Below are 13,410 nucleotides of genomic sequence, written 5' to 3'. Positions count from 1 at the left end.
TACAAAAGACCTTGCACGGAAAAGAGTGAGGACGGGTGCAATGGTGGACACCCTATGATCCCAAAAGGGGCAAAGAGGATTGAGTCAAATAAGTCACAGGTACAGTTGTATCACTGAATAAGGTCCTCCTGTGTTTTAGATTAATTCTGTGTGAAAATGGCTCAAAAATGCCTTTGAAATTAGTGTATTTTCATGACATTTTGTGCAAGGAAATCTCTTTTGGAGGAAAGATGTTTGTCACATATCTGGGCAGGTGTCAAGGGAAACATAACACCTCTCATCACATGCAACAAAACATATTGGTACTCACAACTAAATGTGTGAATAAATCTATTTTACAATTTATTCAAATAGTAAACACACTTTGATGTCAAGAGGAAAATAACTTAAGACAGTAAAATGTCTCCCTTCAAAATAATGTAAGAGTGCTTTCAGCAATTTATCAAACTGAAAACCAACTGCCGGTGTAAAATACACAAATTAGCACTTTGAAATGACAAATATGATCAACGCAAACATTTGGTAGCCTCTACCTAGCAGTTATTGTGTGTTGCTGCTGCCTGCCGCCTACACATAATCCTATCAAAAGCTCACTTTCCCGGCTTAATGGGGAGCATCTTAATTATTGACTAATTACAGTCACCCACAACAATACCCTTCATTTGAGGAAAGCAGAAACAAGGAATTCTATGAAAACACATTTTGACATGGCTTAACAGCTGTACAGTACAAAGTAGGTACACCACCCTGATAGTCAATTGCAATTTAGCCACCAAAATATGAAGTGGATTCACTAACTCAGCATTTTCACACCATCAGAAAATAGGAAATCATGTTAATTAAAATCCCAGAGAAGCATCATGTCTAAAGAGAGATTAATGTGCTGTGCAAGTAGGGGTGGGGGAGATCCCACAGACGGGGCAATGATTTCCCTAAAGTGACATCATCTGTAATCAGACCTCTAGCGCACCTCTATGTCACACTGTAATGAATGAAAGAATAGAAAAAGGTAATTCATTATCGGGCTTAATTCTATATACCAGGTGTGCTATCTAAGACTGCACAGATCTATTGGGTAGAGTCCATGTTCTCAACCCCTCTCCTGAAGTGTGCACTTGAACACTTCCCGTCGTGGTGAAAACTCCCTCCAGCCTATACTTACACTAGTCTAATGCTTTAAAATCAATGACAGGAAGTGTGCAAGTGCACACTTTGGGAGAAGTGTGGGCGAATTGGGAAGCAACCTTAGACTCCTCTTTCAGTAGTCTCTCGACAGACATTCATAGACTCCTCTTTCAGTAGTCTCTCTCGACAGACATTCATATGATACAAGAAAGCAGAGCAAGATTCCCAATATGGCTCGCAAAATTAGCCTTCTCTTTCACTACCTCTGCTCATTCAGCTTTAATCCAGACAGCTATCATGGACACTGACTGAAACAATTGACAAGCCAGTCAGACAAACTATTCCTACCCCACACCTTCAGTTCAGTAGCCTACATCCCTGCACAGTCAACACTCATCTGTGTGGGTGTGCGTCAAACCCTAGCCAGTGCCTCAGATAGGGTTACCAGAGGCCCCCGGCTGGGCCACTTCTAAGCACCTGCTGTGCAACTCTAGCCCTGGGCTTAAAGTGACAGTCTGTCTACATGCAGCTTCCTGTCTGTCATGTTGAACTGTTGAACACAGGCTCCTTCGCTCCGGCCTCCTGTCTGTCATGTTGAGCTGTTGTATACTGGCTCCTCCGCCCCAGCCTCCTGTCTGTCATGTTGAGCTGTGGTACACAGGCTCCTTCGCTCCGGCCTCCTGTCTGTCATGTTGAACTGTTGAACACAGGCTCCTTCGCTCCGGCCTCCTGTCTGTCATGTTGAGCTGTTGTACACTGGCTCCTCATAACTTTACAGAGTGGGAAGGTATGCTGCTTCCTGGGAACAGTCTGTGTGTGTGTACTCGCGTCCATGCATGTGTGTACTCATCAGTGCAACTGTACAGTGATTGTTGGATAGTTGTAATCTTACAGGCATCTATATACCAGGAGTGCTACCTAAGACTGCCAGATCTCTTGGGCAGCGTCCAGGTTCTCAACCCTTCTCCTCAAGTGTGCACTTGGAACACTTCCCACCGTGGTGGAAACTCCCTCCAGCCAACACTTACACCAGTCCAATGCTTTAAAATCAATGCGCCCTTGTAAACAGCTTTGAAGTTACACTTACAGTGGGGAGAACAAGTATTTGATACACTGACGATTTTGCAGGTTTTCCTACTTACAAAGCATGTAGAGGTCTGTAATTTGTATAATAGGTACACTTCAACTGTGACAGTCAGAATCTAAAACAAAAATCCAGAAAATCACATTGTATGATTTTTTTAAGTAATTAATTTGCATTTTATTGCATGACATAAGTATTTGATCACCCACCAACCAGTAAGAATTCCGGCTCTCACAGACCTGTTAGTTTTTCTTTAAGAAGCACTCCTGTTCTCCTGTTTGAACTGCACCTGTTTGAACTCGTTACCTGTATAAAATACACTTGTCCACACACTCAATCAAACAGACTCCAACCTCTCCACAATGGCCAAGACCAGAGAGCCGTGTAAGGACATCAGGGATAAAATTGTAGACCTGCACAAGGCTGGGATGGGCTACAGGACAATAGGCAAACAGCTTGGTGAGAAGGCAACAACTGTTGGCGCAATTATTAGAAAATGGAAGAAGTTCAAGATGACGGTCAATCACCCTCGGTCTGGGGCTCCATGCAAGATCTCACCTCGTGGGGCATCAATGATCATGAGGAAGGTGAGGGATCAACTCAGAACTACACGGCAGGACCTGGTCAATGACCAGAAGAGAGCTGGGACCACAGTCTCAAAGAAAACCATTAGTAACACACTACGCCGTCATGGATTAAAATCCTGCAGCGCACGCAAGGTCCCCCTGCTCAAGCCAGCGCATGTCCAGGCCCGTCTGAAGTTTTCCAATGACCATCTGGATGATCCAGAGGAGGAATGGGAGAAGATCATGTGGTCTGATGAGACAAAAATAGAGCTTTTTGGTCTAAACTCCACTCGCTGTGTTTGGAGGAAGAAGAAGGATGAGTACAACCCCAAGAACACCATCCCAACCGTGAAGCATGGAGGTGGAAACATCATTCTTTGGGGATGCTTTTCTGCAAAGGGGACAGGACGAATGCACCGTATTGAGGGGAGGATGGATGGGGCCATGTATCGCAAGATCTTGGCCAACAACCTCCTTCCCTCAGTAAGAGCATTGAAGATGGGTCGTGGCTGGGTCTTCCAGCATGACAACGACCCGAAACACACAGCCAGGGCAACTAAGGAGTGGCTCCATAAGAAGCATCTCAAGGTCCTGGAGTGGCCTAGCCAGTCTCCAGACCTGAATCCAATAGAAAATCTTTGGAGGGAGCTGAAAGTCCGTATTGCCCAGCGACAGCCCCGAAACCTGAAGGATCTGGAGAAGGTCTGTATGGAGGAGTGGGCCAAAATCCCTAGTGCAGTGTGTGCAAACCTGGTCAAGAACTACAGGAAACGTAGAATCTCAAATATATTTTTATTTGCACTTTTTTGCTTACAACATGATTCCATGTGTTTTTAATCGTTTTAATATCTTCCCTATTATTCTACAATGTAGAAAACAGTAAAAAGAAAGAAAAACCCTTGAATGAGTAGGTGTCCAAACTTTTGATTGGTTCTGTAAATCAAGTGCTCCTAGTATTTAATTCCATGCCTATAGAAGGATGAGGTAAAGGGCATTCAGTATTGTTGGATAATCCTTGCTGCAAGTGAAGCTCTCAGGTTTCTGATGTCAAGTTGCTTAGCAGGCTATTGAACAATGTGTTAAGGATATGAGTGAATAGAAGAGAGGTAGCAGAGACTAAGGGGATACCTAGTCAGTTGTAAAACTGAATGCATTCAACCCAAACGTGTCTTCCGCAATTAACGCAACCTCTCTGAATCAGAGGGGTTGGGTTAAATCAACGCCCTGGGAGCAGTTGTGGTAGGGGGTTAACTGCCTTGCTCAAGGGCAAAATGGCAGATTTTTCCACCTTGCGATTCGATGTTCCATACATGTTGCTCATCATATGTCTGCTGCAGAGAGACAAGAGAAAGCATGAGAAAATGAGTTTTGATCCGTCATGGAAATTAAAGTGCTGAAAACACGTTGGCTCACTATTAAAAAATATTACGGTCAAGCTATTGGATGAAAAATACCCAAGTTTTGGCGTAGGTACAGCCGACTAGCTAGCTAACGCTGACTAGCAAAAAATAAATACAAATAAATAATAATATATATCACTGCTCAAAAGAATAAAGGGAACACTTAAACAACACAATGTAACTCCAAGTCAATCACACTTCTGTGAAATCAAACTGTCCACTTAGGAAGCAACACTGATTGACAATACACATGCTGTTGTGCAAATGGAATAGACAACAGGTGGAAATTATAGACAATTAGCAAGACACCCCCAATAAAGGAGTGGTTCTGCAGGTGGTGACCAGACCACTTCTCAGTTCCTATGCTTCCTGGCTGATGTTTTGGTCACTTTTGAATGCTGGCGGTGCTTTCACTCTAGTGGTAGCATGAGACGGAGTCTACAACCCACACAAGTGGCTCAGGTAGTGCAGCTTGTCCAGGATGGCAGGATGGTATGAGGGCCCGACGTACACAGGTGGGGGTTGTGCTTACAGCCCAACACCGTGCAGGATGTTTGGCATTTGCCAGAGAACACCAAGATTGGCAAATTCGCCACTGGCGCCCTGTGCTCTTCACAGATGAATGCAGGTTCACACTGAGCACGTGACAGACGTGACAGAGTCTGGAGACGCCGTGGAGAACGTTCTGCTGCCTGCAACATCCTCCAGCATGACCGGTTTGGCGGTGGGTCAGTCATGGTGTGGGGTGGAATTTCTTTGGGGAGGCCGCACAGCTTTCCATGTGCTCGCCAGAGGTAGCCTGACTGCCATTAGGTACCGAGATGAGATCCTCAGACCCCTTGTGAGACCATATGCTGGTGCGGTTGGCCCTGGGTTCCTCCTAATGCAAGACAATGCTAGACCTCATGTGGCTGGAGTGTGTCAGCAGTTTCTGCAAGAGGAAGGCATTGATGCTATGGACTGGCCCGCCCGTTCCCCAGACCTGAATCCAATTGAGCACATCTGGGACATCATGTCTCACTCCATCCAGCAACGCCAAGTTGCACCACAGACTGTCCAGGAGTTGGCGGATGCTTTAGTCCAGGTCTGGGAGGAGATCCCTCAGGAGACCATCCGCCACCTCATCAGGAGCATGCCCAGGCATTGTAGGGAGGTTATACAGGCACGTGGAGGCCACACACACTACTGAGCCTCATTTTGACTTGTTTTAAGGACATTACATCAAAGTTGGATCAGCCTGTAGTGTGGTTTTCCACTTTAATTTTGAGTGTGACTCCAAATCCAGACCTCCATGGGTTGATAAATTTGATTTCCATTGATAATTTTTGTGTGATTTTGTTGTCAGCACATTCAACTATGTAAAGAAAAAAGTATTTAATAAGAATATTTAATTCATTCAGATCTAGGATGTGTTATTTTAGTGCTCACTTTATTTTTTTGAGCAGTGTATATAAATATATATACAGTGGGGCAAAAAAGTATTTAGTCAGCCACCAATTTTATTTGAATTATGGTGGAAAGTAAGTATTTGGTCAATAACAAAAGTTTATTTCAATACTTTGTTATATACCCTTTATTGGCAATGACAGAGGTCAAACGTGTTCTGTAAGTCTTCACAAGGTTTTTACACACTGTTGCTGGTATTTTGGCCCATTCCTCCATTCAGATCTCCTCTAGAGCAGTGATGTTTTGGGGCTGTTGCTGGGCAACACGGACTTTCAACTCCCTCCAAAGATTTTCTATGGGGTTGAGATCTGGAGACTGGCTAGGCCACTCCAGGACCTTGAAATGCTTCTTACGAAGCCACTCCTTCGTTGTCTGGGTGGTGTGTTTGGGATCATTGTCATGCTGAAAGACCCAGCCACATTTCATCTTCAATGCCCTTGCTGATGGAAGGAGGTTTTCACTCAAAATCTCACAATACATGGCCCCATTCATTCTTTCCTTTACATGGATCAGTCTTCCTGGTCCCTTTGCAGAAAAACAGCCCCAATGCATGATGTTTCCACCCCCATGCTTCACAGTAGGTATGGTGTTCTTTGGATGCAACTCAGCATTCTTTGTCCTCCAAACACGACAAGTTGAGTTTTTACCAAAAAGTTATATTTTGGTTTCATCTGACCATATGACATTCTCCCAATCTTCTTCTGGATCATACAAATGCTCTCTAGCAAACTTCAGATGGGCCTGGACATGTACTGGCTTAAGCAGGGGGACACGTCTGGCACTGTAGGATTTGAGTCCCTGGCGGCGTAGTGTGTTACTGATGGTAGGCTTTGTTACTTTGGTCCCAGCTCTCTGCAGGTCATTCACTAGGTCCCCCCTTGTGGTTCTGGGATTTTTGCTCACCGTTCTTGTGATCATTTTGACCCCACGGGTTTAGATCTTGCGTGGAGCCCCAGATCGAGGGAGATTATCAGTGGTCTTGTATGTCTTCCATTTCCTAATAATTGCTCCCACAGTTGATTTCTTCAAACCAAGCTGCTTACCTATTGCAGATTCAGTCTTCCCAGCCTGGTGCAGGTCTACAATTTTGTTTCTGGTGTCCTTTGACAGCTCTTTGGTCTTGGCCATAGTGGAGTTTGGAGTGTGACTGTTTGAGGTTATGGAGGTTATACTGATGATAAATTCAAACAGGTGCCATTAATACAGGTAACGAGTGGAGGACAGAGGAGCCTCTTAAAGAAAAAGTTACAGGTCTGTGAGAGCCAGAAATCTTGCTTGTTTGTAGGTGACCAAATACTTATTTTCCACCATAATTTGCAAATAAATTAATTAAAAATCCTACAATGTGATTTTCTGGATTTTTTTCTCATTTTGTCTGTCATAGTTTTAAGTGTACCTATGATGGAAATTACAGGCCTCTCTCATCTTTTTAAGTTGGAGAACTTGCACAATTGTGGCTGACTAAATACTTTTTTTGCCCCACTGTATATACACACACAAATCGATACTTGGGGTCAAATATCAATATAATATCATCCCAAAATAATATTGCGTTATGTAACTGTATGGATCCCCCCCCAATGATGAACCCCCCCCCCAATCATTGTCAACCGATTTAATGTTGGCCTAACTAACTGCTTTTGACATACTTTATGATGATTGACATTGAAGTCTGTCTTTTATGTATTGCCCATTTCTAATTATCAATCCTGTCCTTTCTTAATCCACCCTCGATAGTTGATTCAGAAGTTTTTCAAAATCCAATTAATTAGGGCATATTTCAATTTCGAAGACTGTCATTCGGAATGGCACGCACTCCTGTGTTCCAGCACTTCAGAACTGTGAGAGTACAGCAGACTGAGTTGGTCGAGCCTGCCTGCCTGGTTGCCTGGTTGCCTGCCTGTACGCCTGCCTGCCTGTTTGCCTGCTTGCATGGTTGCCTGGCTGATTACTAAGTATGACTCAAAACTGGGCTCCATTAGCTGATAGCTTTAATTCATTTCATCATTACTCAGCCCCCCGCCATGTAACTAGGCGATTGCTGCTCTGCCAGCTAGTCTAGAAGGAGCGAAATTGGTCTGCATTCATGAGAAGTCTGAACATGCCCTTTCACCACGACTTAAAGGGGAATTTCAATGAAAATTGATCATTTGATATTGTACATTAGGTACAGTAATTAATTAATTCAGTGAAGGACCATCAAGGATCACACCTCATTTCTCCAGCACCAATCAACCCACTTGCCCCCGTGAACCCACTTGCCCCGGCCTTTTTTAACCCTCACGTTTAAGTAAAATAGACCAACCCCAGGATTCAGTCCCCTGTTCACGAGCAGTCAGCTTTCAAGACAATAATCTACTGGACCAAGAGACTAGCCTGTTGCTCTGGAGGACAATGCTGTCGTTGCCGTCAAATCTCATTTGCCTAACTTTAAGTGCTATGAGTATCTTTTCTCCTGATGGATATTTCTCCCATCACAATGCAGTGGGACTGTGGGAGTAGAAAATGGCTTTTGGCAATCATTGAAAAAGTAGGTGCTTAATTGGTAAAAAGACCAATAACAGTTTAAACTCAGGAAAGCAACAGGCATGCTTAAGAGCCATTGCTCCAATCAGAGCCATTTCCACCATTAGATAGAATCGCTATCCATCTCCCGCTTGCGTAGCAAATTAATACTATGCATTATTCAAACGACTCCCCCTCATGTATTTTGAATGCATTATCTATCTCCCCCTCATGCATTACTTGAGGCACTCCAGGGAACAGTAACTAATTCATTTCCACGGATTAAAAGTATCATTCAAAAGGCTGATTACAGGAAGCCATGTTGGTTACACTGGGGGTCGGCACTTTTCACATTGTGTAACAATCACTTCAGCTCTAAGGTAGGAGTTTAATGACGTTGCAGAATAATGATTAATCAGAAGACAGGATGGAAGACTGGTGGATCACTGGTGCATAAATTGTGATGCATGACACTTGGGGTACATCTCAATAGTCTGAAGTCATGTGAAGGATACCAGACAGATTTCAGCAAATTGAAATTGCAATGCATTATTATATTGCAGCACACAAGAGTAATTGACAATTTTGGCCAATAAAAAAAATAAAAGCTGCAAGATTTCTTGTCTAGAGCTCTATAATGACATTAGTCAGATGACTACTTTCACTCCATTACCTCTCTGCTACTTTCGCTACAGTAAATTACCTCTCTTCTACTTTCACTACATTACCTTTCTGCTACTTTCACTACAGTACATTACCTACTTTCAGCCCATAAACACTGCTACTTTCACTACATTACCTCTTCTACTTTCACTACATAACCTCTCTGCTACCTTCACTACAAACTATTTTCTACATTCACTACATTACTTATCTGCTACTTTCTCTACCTAAAATCTTTACTACGTTCACTACAGTACCTCTGCTACTTTCACTACAGTACCTTTTCACTACGTTCACTACATTACCTCTGCTACTTTCACTACATTACCTCTCTGCTACTTTCACTACCTTAATGAACTAAAGTACTGCTCTCCAACTGGCTTTTTAAAGTGATAATCAGCAGTAGAAACAATAACAAAGCGGTGTCCCCACCCCTGTTTTGGTAAAAAGTTGAGGGATGGAGAAATGTAACCACTCTCAAATTCATAGACAGAGCTATGGATGCAAGGACTGACTGTCCATGATATACAAATTTGAGAATGAACCATGTTTTAAGGCTATTTAATGTTTCTTTACATTTACTTTGTTTACAAACATTAGGTTCTGATGGAGTACATCAGTTGAACTTAGCTCATGAGACATTTATAAGTTGTATACAGTACTTCAATAATCAATGGGTACATATTGGGCTTGGCAGTATACCGTATATACCAGGTTATTTGGAAAAATCCACGGGATGGTTTTTCCAATACCGTCAATAAGGTTGAAACAATATATTGAAAATGTTTTAATACATTTGAATATTTGTAGCTACTTTTTAAGTAAATACCTGCAGTCAACTTGTGCAATACGTTAGGAGATAAAGAACATTGCTTTCTTCATTTCACCTGTCACGTTATTATGAAGCATACAGTAGTCCCCAGTCACATGGTGTTTTTTGTCACTCACTTTTGTGCCGTATGCCCCAGGTGATCTAATTAAGAGTATGGAATTCACAACTGAATGTTTGCAAGTTAACTGTCTAAAATGTGTTAAATGCTCTGCAGTTGTGCATTTGGTTTGCTAATTCAGTAGCTAGTTAACTATCTAGCTAAGTGGTTAGCTTTTTACAAAATCAAGCATTCACTATGTGACAGCAGAGAATCCCCTCCTGGATCAAGAGCCATGCTAATATTTGTTTTATGCTTGCAGCAAACTGTGAGTAGCATTTTTTTAGTTACTTGTATAGTTTAGGTCATAAACTATACATTGCTAACCTTTGGATTACAGAGTATCAGTGGGTTTTGAAAACAGCGTCCCTTGTGTTCAGCGCGGAATATCCCGGTATGGCACAAGGACGGTATTACAATCTGGATACCTTCAAAGCCTAGTACATATCATTAATTTATAAGTCCAAAAATGGATGTAGCAGCTCCCCTTTAAGTGGTATATGCTCCAATTACAAGATGCTGGATATGTGGTTGTTCCTAGAACATCTCTAACTGGTCAAACTGCTTTCTTCTCCAGAACCCCTATACTATATAAATTGATGCATATGTAGCCATATAATTACATATAGAATGTGAATTAAAGGATCTCTATGCATGTAGCCTACATGACTCAGTAAATATGGCCCAAGCTCACCACGTTTAGGTGCACACAGTGAGACACATAACATACACGTCTTGAGGGGGGAAGAGTCTTGATCGACATAACATAGTGGGACTCGATCATCTGGCCCTGTGGGGAAAAATAGATTTCCCACAGGGCCAGATCTTTCCTCGATTCATTTTCCCAGGAGCTCAGCAATAGTTCTGTACGAGCCCCATAGGAGAGACCCGTGAGGATAATTTGCTCCCAAAGCAACTACTATAGAGCACGTCATTCATATGGGAGGCAGACTGAACTGTTTTTAATCTATAGAATAAAATAATGGATGGAACAAACAAATGATTACGCCGTAACAGTAGATTATATATTGTATGTACAAAGAATGCTTTTTAGCTTTATGATCAGTCCAAGCAGTACATTTTCCTTTTCTAAAATACAGGGGTTTGTCAGTACTTGAAATGATTAAATGAGCAACATTCAGCGTTCATGCTCAGTACTAGACACGCAATGGGAGAAACCCCCCCCCCCCCAGTTCTTCCACATTAAACTGAAATATCTGAACCTGTCCAATAAGAATGTTATGCCCTACTGAACATGGACCAGATGTCTACACCTCCCTCCCTATCCTTTTCAAATCAAAATCAAATCAAATTGTATTTGTCACATACACATGGTTAGCAGATGTTAATGCGAGTGCACCGAAATGCTTGTGCTTCTAGTTCCGACAGTGCAGTAATAACCAACGAGTAATCTAACCTAACAATTTCACAACAGCTACATGATACACACAAGTGTAAAGGGATGAAGAATATGTACACAAAGATATGAGTGATGGTACAAAACGGCATAGGCAAGATGCAGTAGATGGTATCGAGTACACTATATACAAATGAGATGAGTAATGTAGGGTATGTAAACATTATATTAAGTGGCATTGTTTAAAGTGGCTAGTGATATATTTTTACATCAATTTCCATACATTTCCATTATTAAAGTGGCTGGAGTTGAGTCAGTGTGTTGGCACTCAATGTTAGTGGTGGCTGTTTAACAGTCTGATGGCCTTGAGATAGAAGCTGTTTTTCAGTCTCTCGGTCCCTGCTTTGATGCACCTGTACTGACCTCGCTTTCTGGATGATAGCGGGGTGAACAGGCAGTGGCTCGGGTGGTTGTTGTCCTTGATGATCTTTATGGTCTTCCTGTGACATCGGGTGGTGTAGGTATCCTGGAGGGCAGGTAGTTTGCACCCAGTGATGCGTTGTGCAGACCTCACTACCCTCTGGAGAGCCTTACGTTTGGGGGCGGAGCAGTTGCCGTACCAGGCGGTGATACAGCCCAACCTCGATTGTGCATCTGTAGAAGTTTGAGTGCTTTTGGTGACAAGCCAAATTTCTTCAGCCTCCTGAGGTTGAAGAGGCGCTGCTGCGCCTTCTTCACCACGCTGTCTGTGTGGGTGGACCAATTCAGTTTGTCCGTGATGTGTACACAGAGGAACTTAACTTACTACCCTCTCCACTACTGTCCCGTCAATGTGGACATGGGGGTTGCTCCCTCTGCTGTTTCCTGAAGTCCACGATCATCTCCTTTGTTTTGTTGATGTTGAGTGTGAGGTTATTTTCCTGACACCACACTCCGAGGGCCCTCACCTCCTCCCTGTAGGACGTCTCGTCGTTGTTGTTAATCAAGCCTTCCACTGTACTGTCGTCTGCAAACTTGATGATTGAGTTGGAGGCGTGCATGGCCACGCAGTCGTGGGTGAACAGGGACAACACTTTGTTTTTGCATTATTTAAACCAAATTGAACATGTTTCATTATTTATTTGAGGCTAAATAGATTTTTTTGATGTATTATATTAAGTTAAAATAAGTATTCATTCAGTATTGTTGTAATTGTCATTATTACAAATACATTTATTTTTAAGCGGCCGATTTAATTGGTATCGGCTTTTCTGGTCCTCCAATTATCGGTATCAGCGTTGAAAAATCATAATCGGTCGACCTCTAGTCGAGACCCAGGGTCTCGAGCTTGATGATGAGTTTGGAGGGTACTATGGTGTTAAATGCTGAACCATAGTTGATGAACAGCATTCTCACATAGGTATTCCTCTTGTCCACATGGGTTAGGGCAGTGTGCAGTTTGGTTGCGATTGCGTCGTCTGTGGACCTATTGGGGCGGTAAGCAAATTGGAGTGTGTGGAGGTGTGGAGGTGATATGGTCCTTGACTAGTCTCTCAAAGCACTTCATGATGACGGAAGTGAGTGCTACGGGGCAGTAGTCGTTTAACTCAGTTACCTTAGCTTTCTTGGGAACAGGAACAATGGTGGCCCTCTTGAAGCATGTGGGAACAGCAGACTGGGATAAGGATTGATTGAATATGTCCGTAAACACACCAGCCAGCTGGTCTGCGCATGCTCTGAGGACGCGGCTGGGAATGCCGTCTGGGCCTGCAGCCTTGCGAGGGTTAACAAGTTTAAATGTTTTACTCACGTCGGCTGCAGGGAAGGAGAGTCCGCAGGTTTTGGTAGCGGGCCGTGTCAGTGGCACTGTGTTGTCCTCAAAGCAACAAATAAGTTGTTTAGTCTGTCTGGGAGCAAGACATCCGTCTGCGACGGGGCTGGTTTTATTTTTGTAATCCGTGATTGACTTTAGACCCTGCCACATACCTCTTGTGTCTGAGCCGTGGAATTGCGACTCTACTTTGTCTCTATACTGACGCTTAGCTTGTTTGATTGCCTTGTGGAGGGAATAGCTACACTGTTTTGTATTCGGTCATGTTTCCGGTCACCTTGCCCTGGTTAAAAGCAGTGGTTCGCGCTTTCAGTTTCACGCGAATGCTGCCATCAATCCACAGTTTCTGGTTGGGGAATGTTTTAATAGTTGCTGTGGGTACGACGTCGCCAATGCACTTGCTAATGAACTCGCTCACCGAGTCAGCGTATTCGTCAATGTTGTTGTTTGACGCAATGCAGAACATATCCCAATCCACGTGATCGAAGCAATCTTGAAGCGTGGATTTAGATTGTTCGGACCAGC

General features: G+C 43.2%; 1 protein-coding gene across 4 annotated transcripts in view; it reads right to left on the bottom strand.

Annotated features, from left to right (window-relative positions):
• Positions 1 to 13,410, bottom strand: part of LOC139379034 (protein phosphatase 3 catalytic subunit alpha) — a 136,041-nt gene that overhangs the window by 68,939 nt on the left and 53,692 nt on the right. The window lies entirely within an intron of this gene.

This window comes from Oncorhynchus clarkii, chromosome 21 (genome assembly GCF_045791955.1).
Source record: "Oncorhynchus clarkii lewisi isolate Uvic-CL-2024 chromosome 21, UVic_Ocla_1.0, whole genome shotgun sequence".
NCBI classification, from domain to species: Eukaryota; Metazoa; Chordata; class Actinopteri; order Salmoniformes; family Salmonidae; genus Oncorhynchus; species Oncorhynchus clarkii.
This window is presented reverse-complemented; position numbering and strand designations above follow the sequence as displayed.